Raw genomic sequence first — 13,219 nt, 5'->3', positions numbered from 1 at the left:
CCTGGTGCGCCAGTTGCGACCTTACCTGAACCGGGAGGCTCTCACAACAGTCACTCAGGCCCTTGTGACCTCTAGGCTGGAATACTGCAATGTGCTCTACATGGGGCTGCCCTTGAAGAGCATCCGGCGACTTCAGCTAGTCCAGAATGCAGCCGCGCGAGTGATTGTGGGTGCACCTTGGTTCACCCACATAACACCTATCCTCCGCGAGCTGCGCTGGCTACCTGTTGATCTCCGGGTGTGCTTCAAGGTGCTACTTGTCACTCACAAAGCCCTTCATGGTAGTGGGTCTGCGTACTTGAGAGACAGCCTCCTGCCAATTACCTCCCTGCGACCAATTAGATCACATAGATTAGGCCTCCTCCTAAGGTGGGCTAGAAGGCCTAGGTATGGTTAACAATGCTATATTCCATGTTTGATATCAACTGTTCTGATCAAAGATGAGGTTTTGCACCATTAAGCAGAAAACAATTGCTGACCGTTGCTGAAGTGGCAATAAATATTTTTACACATCTGGGAACAAGTCGACCCAGACGGGGAGTTTCCTGAAAACTTGCAAGATGTGTCCTGTTTATGTCACGCATGATCTATAAGGTGCTGACCATGTATATTTTAGGAATAGTAACAGTTGGCCATCTGGCATAGACAGTTTTGGTTCCTCTCATTACCTTATATGCTTAGATACTGCCTCTATAGATGATGACGTAATTTGCACTATAAATGAATGGCTTTGAGAACCCTTCGGGGTTCAAACTTTTGATGCTTATTTGGCATGTTTGAACCTGCGCATTCAATAAACTTTTCCTATATTGCATCGCTTGGCTTCGTTGTCTCCTACTTCTACTACATTTCTGGCACCCCAGATGGGACACAGAAGCTAAGGCAATATTTTGCTGAGGGCCACTTTGCCCGTTGGGGTGTGGGGCTGCTGCTCCTTGGCTTCCAGGCGCCACGGGACTCCTTTTCTCCCGGGAAGCAGTAACAGCAGCCCGACTACACCAAGGGTGACACATTGTGAGTCCAAGAACCCTGCAAACTTAGGAAAGGAGCTGTGGTGTTTCCTGGCCAGGATCCTTGGGGAGAAGACGTCTCAGGCGAGTATCTTGATAATTGTATTGTACCTATCTCGTTTGAAGATAGAAGAGGGGGCCTGATCACCTCCCTGGACTCGGGACGGCGTTCCTAATGAAGTCCATATAGGTTGTGTGGGTGGTTAAACCAGCGCAGTTCCTGCAGGTGGCCATTGAGTTCCGGCTTCTGGGGCCTCAGGTCGCTGGTAGTGTGTTAGTATGGGTGGGGGAAGCAGCATACCCAGCACACCGCTGGATTGCATGGTAAAAGGATTTTGATTCATATTTTAATCAGACTGAATATAGAGTCCCTTATCCTAAACTGACCAAGGATAGGCTTATTTACTTGTGTCAGAATCAGTGGCCACATATGGGGGTGGGATGGCCAACGGGAGGAACTTTTCAAAACCAAATTATAGATGATTCGACTTCGTTAATTGCTGCTAACGAAGAACGCTATCGCAATCAGTTTCCATATATAGATCAGTGGGGAGATGCTGCAGCAGGGCAAGCCGATGAATTATTACAGTGTCAAGCTGAAATGGTTCGCCTGTGTGTGGCTAGACCGAAGGAAAAAGGGAAGTTGAGGTTAGCGTCGAGACGTGTCAAAATGTAGCAGCTTCAGGGATAAAAGAGTCTTCAGACAAGAAAAAGATTTTTGCCCAAGACGAGGAGGAACTTTTCAGGCCTCCCCCCTCCCTATGCATCGGCGCCTCTGCCACCGCAGGGGGCTGTAGGCATTCCTGTGCCCCAGGCAATGGTTGCTGCTGTTGCAGAGATAAGGATCTGGAAAGTGCTGTGGGGGCAGGGGATTATCAGGCAGCAGGAGGAGCAGCGAGAAAGGAGCCCAAGGATGGTGGTTTAGGGGCTACGGGAATTAGAAGAGAAGGGGCAGTTACTGGACGATTGGGGGGGAGAGGGCGAAAGCCGAGAGAGAGGAAAGTACAATATTAAAAGAGAAGGAAGGAATTTTTCCGTTAAGGGTTTCGGAACAACAGGTGGGCATCAATGCCCAGGGAGATCTTGAATATCGCCCTTGCTTTCAATATATTCCCTTCTCGACTACGGATTTATTGAATTGGCGACAGCATTTTGGTCCGTTGTCCGTTAAGCCCACAGAAATGACGGATCTTTTTCAAACCATTATGCATAGCCATAATCCCAATTGGCGAGATATACAGCAGCTGTTAACTACTTGGCTAACAGCGGAAGAAAGAGAGAAATGTAAGGCGGGAATGCGGGAAGTTTTTAGAGAACGGTATCATACTGAAGTAGATAGAGCTCAGAAACTTTTGGAAGAGGCACCGGAACGGGATCCAGGATGGGATCCTAAGGTAGCAGGTGACATGGCAGATACAAACGTATCAAACCTTGATAGTGGCAGCTCTCAAGAAGGCAGGGAAACCTCCTGTGAATTTGTCCAAGCCCTCATTGGTTATGCAAGGAGCGGATGAGAGTCCAGAGGCATTCCTTCAAAGATTGATTGAGGCTTATGAGTTGTATACTCAAATGGACCCGAGGGCTCCAGAGAATGTGAGGATGTTGAATGAGAGATTTATTGCACAGAGTGCATTGGATATTCGTAAGAAATGGCAAAGGTTAGAGGGACCACTAGGAAAGAATACGACTGAATTGGTAGAAGTGGCTAGGAAAGTGTATGTTAATAGAGATAAAGTTGAGAAGAAGGACAAAGAGGATCGTATGCATAAAAGACAGAGTTGTTAGCATTGGCATTACAGGGAGGAAGGACAGGTTTGGGTCCAAATCAATGTGCCCACTGTGGGTCTGAAGGTCATTGGCAGAGAGAGTGTCCGAAGAGGTTAACTCCCAGGGGCCGTGGAGTATTTAGGGGTCCGCCGGCCGACACCCGGTGGGCCGCAGCATGATAGGTCGTGGGATGCCTGGGCGAGGGATGATGAGCCGAGGGGGGCCACCCAGACATCCAGGTCATGGATAGGGGCCACAATCGGCTCAGGGTCCAGGAGGAAGAGGTTTTAATGCTCAGGTAGAGGGCATTGAGTTGGCAGGAACTGGTTGGTCTGATTGACGGGGACCTGGCTTGGAGCAGACCCCACCTGAGCCAATGGTTACTATAAATATTGGGGGTCATCAGACTACTTTTTTAGTGGATACAGGAGCCGGACGAACAGTGATAAATAATTTAATTACTACCCCTGGTCCTTACCAAATTCAAGTACAGGGAGTGTCCGGACAAGTTGTAGGACGTCAGGTCTTGAAACCAGTCACCTGTACTTTTAAAGGCTCTGAAATTCAACATGAGTTTTTGTATATACCTGAATGTCCTGTTCCATTGTTAGGAAGAGATTTGTTAATTAAGTTAGGAGCTACTATATCCTTTGATGAAGGAAAACAGTATCTCACTGTTAGTCACCGGCCTGATGAAATGTGGAGGTTAATGGTGGTTAGGACGTCTGAGGAAGAATGCGCGGACGTATAGAAGGAATTTGATGTACCAGGTTTATGGGCTGAGGATAACCCTCCGGGGTTTGCAGCACATCACCCCCCTATTATTGTAGAATTAAAGCCCCTGGCAGCTCCTGTCCATATTGGACAGCGACCTTATTGGAGGGAAGCCATCCTGTCCATTTATGAATGTATCCAAAAATATTTAGAAGCTGGAGTTTTGGTTCCTATTCAATCCCCATGGAGATGGTGCAGGAGTTGAATAAACAGGTTGAAAAATTGAGAAATTATGTTTTGGAACAGACCCCTCCCAGATTGGTAACTAAGTGTCATGCTTTTAAGCCAGGGGACCGAGTATGGGTAAAACATTGGAAAAAGGAACAATTGGAAGGGAGGTGGAAGGGACCATTCGTGATAATTATGACATCTCCACTTGCTGTTAAGATTGCGGAGTCTAAAACCTGGATACATTGGACTCATGTAAAGAAGGCCGCTGACAAACAATGGACCATACATCCCAGCGACCAACCATTGAAGTTGAAATTGATTCGTTGGTGAAGTCCAATTATATCCTTTGTTGTATTGCTATAGGTATTGTAATTCTTGCCTGCATTGTATGCGCTATTTGTATTGTAAAGTACGCCAGCCCGACGGTCCAACAATCAATTGATGGAACTGTGAGAGCAGTTGACTGGTGGCCATTTGCTGGCGTCCCAATCGCCAACGGACAATTGCGGACAGACAATTTAGAAGAGATCCAAGTGGATCCGGCACCTGAAAGAGAGGACGGAGAGCCAGCTCAGCTTCCCCTCTTAGGGGTCCGACGAAGTTTTCAAAGATCGGCGGTGGAGAACCCTTGCTAAGTCACTCCGGAAGCTGGCTTTCTACGCACGGGTGAAGAATATTGGACCCGCATACTAGACTGTGATTGCTTTTAGCGTATAACATTTTTAATGCCACTATATGTGCTGGTTTTGTAACTGTAGATGTGGCTGCTGTTGTTGCGCCCACGGTATTGATTGTGTCCAACATAGTGATTGTAACATTAAGTGTGATATAGTTCTTATAGAGGACGTGTTGGATCCTTATCTAATCACGGGATCTGGTCCTTCTTACTATACTCTCAAACTAACCCCTACAGTTTTACTTGCCTTGCAGGACCGGAGAGCTCAGGATGTGTGTGACCAGGATGCGCGGAGGTACACAGCCCGTTTGGTTTATTGTTATGTTAGGGATATGCTTATTCAGTGTTGGGATCAAATGTAATCTTGTTTATGTAGGCAACCTGGGCTTGTGGAGCAATCCGGAAGATAGACCCCATATTGTAAGGTCCTATGATGTTGGATCCAGGGAATGGGAGGGAACAACCCATTGTGTTTTCCCCGAGTTGTTGGAATGGAGTTCTACCACACCCTTGCAAGATCCCTGATATGTTTGACAAGATAGTCAGAATTACTTGTCAGTCTCGAGGTTTTTCCAACTCAGATGTATGCCCATATGTGGGATATTTAATGCGAAAGGGAATGTGTACAAAAGCCCGACAAAAGGGGGGAGAACCACCTCTAGTTTTGGACTGTGGAGTCCCCCATTATTGGGGCTGGACCCGTATTACTTCCCCTTCACAGTTAAAATCTGGATGGCAAGGGGCATGTATAGTACAAATGCATCCAATTGAGTTTGGAGTAACTATAAGAGGAAAACCTAAGAGACGCAGGAATAAGAGGGAGGTGAGCCTTTATCCGAATAGACCACCCCTAAGCACCATTTGTATCAAGGGAAGAGGATTTCAAACAGGGGAATTCCAGTATTGGAGAACAACACATAAAGGATGTGATATCACAATAGAAGTAACACCAAGACAAACTAAGAAAGGGTTGGCTTGGTCATGTGAAAACCAAAATGATGAATGGAGAAAAGGAATTTACGAATTATGTAAGAAAGCAACTAAGAATGACTTAGATAATGGGGATCCGAGGTGTTATTGGATTGATAAAACCTTATGGTCTAGTTGCTGCAAAACTGCAGAAGGAAGCCCTGAGGATATACAATTTCTTTGTAATAATTATAAGAGTCAAAACCTACAATTAGGATGGAGTGGGTTATGTCAAGTGTTATGGGAACCCAACCGGTACAATGAAAGCCCCACTCGAGCTAAAAGGGTTCCAACTGTGGTGACCACAGGTGGATCGGAAGATTGTTCACCTTCTATTACAAAAGCTAGAATTGAAAGTCGAACTGTTAATACATTGGTGTATCATACACAGTCACCTCAGGGGTGTAAGTCTACTAAAATGAATTGCCTTCATAACAAAACTATGTATAGTTTGTGTACTTTACAAGGAAAGACTGTATGTTATAATCCCAACACTCCAGTTCGCCTCAATGTAACTCTATGGACAGGTCTGCCCAAGGTAGGTGCTAGAGATGACCCAGAGGGAGAGGGCAGGCTGTATTTCCTTAATTATACCGTACAATTGCAACAGCGTAAACAACCCCTGATTTTATGGTTTGATGCATGCACCGCCACTAAGAGAGGCTTTGGAGTGTCCTGTGGAGGTCAGGCTTGGGTTGAGGCTTATTATGCTAATCATAAATATTTATGTGAAACCTCGAATAGTTGGGAATATGGCAACCCTAACCAATGGTTACCTTGTGCAGGCACCGTGCAATGTACTGGATGGCAATGTGTTTGTGACTATACAGGAGGCGGATACAAGGGATGTTCCTATATAACTTCCTTCAGTAGAGGTGCTGGGAATATGATACGAATGGAGATATCCCGTAACACCCCATCCATAGTAACATATGGCTTTGGAATTGATGGTAAAGGATTGGACCCAAAGACATACTTAACTATTAAGGTTGAAAAAGTTAAAGATGGAGAAGTAAAGTCCCTTGGGTGGTCTGTATATGATACCCTACAAAAATTAGAAGACCCATTACCAATAAGTACCAAGGCCAACAATTTATTCATAGAAATGGCTGAACAGGTGGCTAAGACCTTGACAGTTAAAAATTGCTTTGTTTGTGGAGGAACTAACATGGGAGAACAGTGGCCATGGGAAGCCATGGAAGCTGATCCAGCAGTATATAACAATCTCTCCAAGGCTGGTAATATCACAGCAAGGAGAGACTTTACTGGAATTGTGTGGACCTTGTCTACTAATCTGGTAGGGAGAAATTGTTTTGTAAGGAATGGGTCAGTACATGTTGGAGATTTGATTTGTCTGGGATCATGGAATCCTGACTATAATATCTGGTCTTCACCTGCTAATATCACTCAGCCCCAACATTTTGATATGACCTATTTGAATTATCTAGATTCCTCCTCTATAGATAACCTATGGAAAGCTCCAGAAGCTATGTACTGGATTTGTGGAAAGTTAGCTTATGAAACCTTGCCTAGAAATTGGTCCGGCTCATGTATCTTGGGATGGATTAAACCTTCATTCTTTTTATTACCCATGAAAGCCCGCCAAGTGTTAGGAATTCCACTGTATGAGAAGGTTGGTCTCCAAACTAGAAGGAAACGGAAACTGGATACGGTCTTTACCAATTTCCTTTGTAAGGATTGGGCCGCCTTTGAAGACAGTGACGTTTGGAGTTCAGAGAGGATTGTGTGTACATATGGCAGGGCTACGTGGGCAGAAGATGGGTCGTATGGGTATCGCACACCCATTTATATGCTAAATAGAATTATACGCCTACAAGCAGTATTAGATTTAGCGGGCCAACGTATCGATAAGGCTCTAAATATAATATCCACTGCTACAGATAAAATAAGGACCGCAGTATATCAGAATCGCTTGGCTTTAGATTATTTACTAGCTAAAGAAGGGGTCGTATGTGGTAAGTTTAATCTTTCTAATTGTTGTTTGCAAATAGATGAAACTGGAACTGTGGTTAAACAATTGACTACTGAAATGCGTCAACTAACCCACAATCCTGACCAGGTATGGCGGGGATTCAACTTTAAAGAAATCTTCGGTTCCTGGTTTCCCAAATTGCCAGGCTTACAAGCTATAGTGGCTTTAATAGGCTTAATTGCTGCCGGATGTGTATTAATCCCTTGTGTTTTACCTATTTTTGTACGTACTATTTCTAATAGTTTATCCTTAATAGCAGAGCGAAAAGCGACAGCACAGGTGATGGCTTTATGGGAATATGAAAAAATGCATCCGGTGGAAGAACCATCCAATGAACCTGAGTATGTGACTCTTCTGGAGATGTCAGATGAGTCACAAAGGGGGGACTAAGGTGGGCTAGAAGGCCTAGGTATGGTTAACAATGCTATATTCCATGTTTGATATCAACTGTTCTGATCAAAGATGAGGTTTTGCACCATTAAGCAGAAAACAATTGCTGACCGTTGCTGAAGTGGCAATAAATATTTTTACACATCTGGGAACAAGTCGACCCAGACGGGGAGTTTCCTGAAATCTTGCAAGATGTGTCCTGTTTATGTCACGCATGATCTATAAGGTGCTGACCATGTATATTTTAGGAATAGTAACAGTTGGCCATCTGGCATAGACAGTTTTGGTTCCTCTCATTACCTTATATGCTTAGATACTGCCTCTATAGATGATGACGTAATTTGCACTATAAATGAATGGCTTTGAGAACCCTTCGGGGTTCAAACTTTTGATGCTTATTTGGCATGTTTGAACCTGCGCATTCAATAAACTTTTCCTATATTGCATCGCTTGGCTTCGTTGTCTCCTACTTCTACTACACTCCGAGTTCCATCTGCCAGTCAGTGCCGACTGGCAACTACACGGAGGAGAGCCTTTTCAGTAGTAGCTCCGACCCTTTGGAACGATCTCCCCGTGGAGATTCGTACCCTCACCACCGTCCAGGCCTTCCGCACAGCCCTCAAGACCTGGCTAGCCCGTCAGGCCTGGGGACAAAGATAATTGCCCCCTCCCGAATGATGAATGAATGTTGCTTATTATTTTACTCTATGTATTGTGTGTGTCTATTGTTTGTATACCCCCTCCCCTCATTTTATGTAAGCCGCCCTGAGTCCCCTCAGGGAAAAGGGCGGCCTATAAGTATTAATAAATACTCAAATACTCAAATGCTACCGATGATCCTCCCGAGAAGCCGAGTAAATCAAAATGTCATCCAGGTAGATGGTGACAAACTAGCCTAAGACGTCCTGGAAGATATCATTCATAAAATGCTGGAAGACGGCAGGGGCATTTTTCTATCCAAATGGCATGACCATGTACTCAAAATGTCCGTACCGGGTGCTGAAGGCCATCTTCCATTCATCCCCCACTCAGACTTGGACCAGATTGTAGGCACCATGTAAGTCCAGTTTTGTGAACACCCTCACCTCCCGGAACTGCTCCAACAACTCAGGAATCAGGGGCAGAAGGTAACAGTTGTGCACTGTTATTGCATTCAAGTGATGAAAATCACAATAGAGTCTCAGATCCTCAGTCTTCTTCTTAACGAATAAGATTGGGGCAGACAGTGGTGAAGATGAGGGCCAGATAAAACCCTGGGCGAGGTTCTTTTCCAGAAAGTCCCACAATATGACCAACTCCGGCTCAGACATGGAGTAGAGGTGACCCACAGGGAGCTTCGCATCTGGTACCAAGTCAATGGGGCAGTCATAAGGCTGGTGCAGTGGCAATTGGTCTGCCTCCTGCTTGCTGCAGATGTCCACAAACTTCGCTAAGTCTGGCAGCAAGGACATCCTGGGCGAAGTCAGCACTTGGCCTGCACAGACGTGACGGGTGTGGTCAACACCTTGCAGGGATGCGAATGTGATCAGGTTCTGAGACCAATAAATCTGGGAATCATGTGCTCGCAGCCAGGCCAAGCCCAGGACCACTGGGAAATGCAAGCCCGGGCAATATAAAACTTGATGGCCTCCTCATGATCCTTGATAACCAGGCACAAGGGTTGTGTGGCGGCCTTGATAGGCCCAGACAGAAGCACCCGACCATCAATGGTTTCAACCAGCATCGGTGGGTCCACCGGACACAGAGGGACAACGTACTTGGTCACAAACACCTCATCCATGAAGTTTGTAGTAGCCCCGGGATTGACCAAGGCCTGAGCCGGAATCCCTGGTGGTTTACCAGACAAGAGAATGCGTGCTGCCAAGATTAAGTGCCGGGAAGGGCTCAGTGTGCTCCTGACCTAAGATCTCCCTCAGATCAGGCTCTGCCTGTTTTCTGACAAGTTGCCTGGAGCTAAGGGGGTAGCTCCCAGAAATTGCAGCCCCCTACTCTTCTTAGGGCAAACCGCTGCCAGGTGCCCAAAATCCCTGCAATAAAAGCACGACCCCCCTGGGCGTCTCTGTCCATCTCAGTTCATGACATGCAGGGTTTGGCGGCACCCAAGCCCATGGGGTCTTCCTGTGGAGCTACGGTCTCCCACAGGATCAGCACCTCTCTGGTCTCCTGGGATGCGTGGTGACCCCCCCGCCTCTGCAACCAGGATCTATTTGGAGGCACAGGTGGATCAATGCGTTGAACGTCGGTGGCCTGTCCACCCGCACCAGCTCATCCTGCAGGTCGTACGATAGCCCATCTTCAAAAGTGTCCATAAGGGCTGCCTCATTCCGGTCTGAATCTTAGCTAAAGAGCCGGAATTAACTGGCATAATCCTGCAAGGAGCCTTGGTCCTGCTGCAGGGTCTTGAGATGTCTGGTGGCTGTTTCCTCTTTAATGAGGTCCTCATACATGAGTCTGAGGTAATAAAAAAAAACCTGAAATTGTCCAGCAAAGGGGTAGCCTGGGTCAACAAAGGAGTAGCCCAATGAGCTGCAGAGCTGGAGAGTAAGCTGATGATAAACCCTACTTTAGCCCGGTTATTGGGAAAGTCCTCCGCTCTCAGATAAAGAGCTGGCATTGTCCCAAGAAAGCTGGAAATATGGCTTGGTTGCCGTCATACCTATCCAGCACACGGCCACGTGCTGTGCAAGTTGAGCATTTTCAGCACAGAGCTGTTCCATGTGGCTTAATGTAACTTTTTTTTGTTAGGGCAGGAAGCAAACTGTTCTAACACACACACACACCCGCCCTGTGAATAAACTAGAAAACAGGCTTGGCTGTTTGCCACTATTTAATTACTGAGATAATGAATCCTTTGGCTTAGGGCCCAGACAACTCATATTCAAGGGAATAGCTTGGCAGCAACCCAGATAGTTCAAATGAAGCAACACAGATAATCGAAATGAACAGACACAGCTAGAATACAGACAGAATACGAACGGTTGTTTCCTGCAAATGTCCCCTCTTCTGTGAGTCTTCCTATGGAATTGCTGCTTCCGTTTCTCAGCCCTTCTCAATGTAGCATCAGGGACAAACTGCCTTTGATCTTCCCCACTGCTCCATGCCTCAGGTGCCTCCTAGTGGCCAACAGGTTTTTCTGGTCCCTGCTCTGAATCTGAACCCTCCACAGGACCCTTCATATCTTCCATGGCAGACTCATATGGTTCCTCGTTATCCGAGTCCATCAGCAGCTCAACCGAATCCTGTTGGGCTACAATAGCTCCCACCATCAATTCCATTGGTTCCTATGATGTTATTGCAATTCATTAGGTTTCTATGAGTTTATTTGAACTCTTTTTCTTCCTCTTCCCTTTTTATTTTTTCCAGAAGGTTTGACATTTCCACTCCTGTGTTAATGATTAGGGCTTAAATGAGCTTAACTAGCACAGTCCTCAGCTGTTCTCTTAGCTGTGGTAGGCAGAATACAGGGTGGGATTTCTTAAAAGCTAGAGGTGAAAGAGACTTCCAAGTAATGAAACATAATTCAGGGATATCTTTTCACTTAATTACGGTAATGTTTCACCTCTCACAATTTGGAGTGCTGGAATCACTGCAGCCTCAACTCTGATAACATTATTCTGAGATATTGTTATTTTATGGGATAACTGCTACTGAAGCTTTTGGAGATAGCAATAAAATAATGTGAAGAAGTACATAGAAATCAGTTTTATTTCACTCTTTGCAGTCCTGGTATCTAAAAGGGAGGCTATCGACATTATTCTAGAAAACTATCTTGGAAATAAAATCTCATCTGGTTCAGTTCCAAGCTGGAGAAAGACTTTGAAATCAAAATGGAGTCTAGAAGTTGATTGGAAAGGAGGTCCATTTATTGGTGAACAGAACCATCAGGATTTATGATTCTCAGAAGCTTGCAAAATGGAGTTTAGAGTGGATGGGTTTTTATGCCTTCTGGATTCCTATGGAGTCATGTAGGGGTCTACTCTATGGGCAAAAAGGGAAATGCAAATCCTAAGTGTTTGTCTGAGGTAGTTTTGTCAACCTTTTGCTTGTTGCGTACCTAAGTTTCTGTCTTGACACAGTCTTTCTGAATGGATTACCAAATCTGCATTTCTAAATGCTGGGCACTTCAGTTTCTGTTTGGGGCAGTGAAAGTGGGGCTGGTTTCTGCCACCTAAAGATTTTTTTTTTCATTTCTCTTTTAGAGAAAATATTTTATCCTACCTTATTAAATATTTTCCAAAGTATTTCTTTCTTTTGGTGGGGGGCGGGGATTCCCATAGTTTACACTAATGGCAATTTTTTAGCAACACATTTGATAAAGGCAGATATACAATACAAGAAAAGACAAGTTAGTTAGCCAAAGCAACAGTTCTACAAAACCCATATTGCAAGTAGTACAGAGTCCATGCTCAATAGCATTCAGTTTTCTATCTTATAGTAGTTTACCACTATCACCCCAATCTATTTAGATTTATTATTATCTCTCCTATATTCCAGTGTGCATATCTGTGTGTGTGTGTGTCCCAAAGCCAAACTGGAAGCTTCTTTTCTCAGACTTCTTGGCTGACACAGCGAAGGGGATATTAATAGAGAATTTTCTAAACAAAACAGAATAGCTCTTTGGTGAGTCAGAGACATTCCAACTGTTAGCATATACATACTATATATCAGTGGTGGGTTTCAAATTTTTTTGGAACCTACTCTGTGGGTGTGGCTTCCTTTGTGGGAACAGCTTGCTGGCCATGTGACCGGGTGGGAGTGGCCAACTTGGAAAATGTGATGAAACTCACAACAACACTCTTGCTTAGCAACCAAAATTTTGGGCTCAATTGTGGTCATAAGTTCTCTTTCTTTCTTTCTTTCTTTCTTTCTTTCTTTCTTTCTTTCTTTCTTTCTTTCTTTCTTTCTTTTTCTTTCTTTCTTTCTTTCTTTCTTTCTTTCTTTCTTTTATCTCTCTCCCATTTTCTTTTCTTTTTTCCTTTCTCTTTCTCTTTCTCTTTCTGTCTCTCTCTCTCTCTCTTGCCCCAATGTGAAAAACGCTGAGATCAGTGTACTGGAGGATGCTGCAAGCCGCTCGCCTCTCCCAGCTGCTTTCGCAGCTTCCCAAAGCACTGAGAACCTTCTCCGTGCTTCCCTCGGCTCTTCGCAACTGCAATAGACATCCAGAAGAGGCTGTGGGGGCTAATTGGGCTTGATTTCCAGCCCGACAGCCCCCACCGCTTCTTCTTTGCTGGTCCAGAGCCCATCTGGGAACTCAAGGAATGGGAGGGAGATCCCTCCCCCCATGGATGGGCTCTGGACCAGCAGAGCCTCCTCCTTTTTAACCAGGCGAAAAACGCCAAGATCGGCGCATTGAGGCTGCTGCTGTGATGTCCAGGGAGTCTAAACCAAGCCGCGTGCCTCTCCCTGCCTCTTTTGCGGTTTCCCAGAGTGCCAAAAACCTTCACACTTTTCTCCGTGCTCTCCTCAGCT

This window comes from Thamnophis elegans, chromosome Z (genome assembly GCF_009769535.1).
Source record: "Thamnophis elegans isolate rThaEle1 chromosome Z, rThaEle1.pri, whole genome shotgun sequence".
In the NCBI taxonomy this organism is placed as follows: domain Eukaryota; kingdom Metazoa; phylum Chordata; class Lepidosauria; order Squamata; family Colubridae; genus Thamnophis; species Thamnophis elegans.
The sequence above is the reverse complement of the archived record's forward strand: the minus strand, read 5'-3'. Positions refer to the sequence as shown.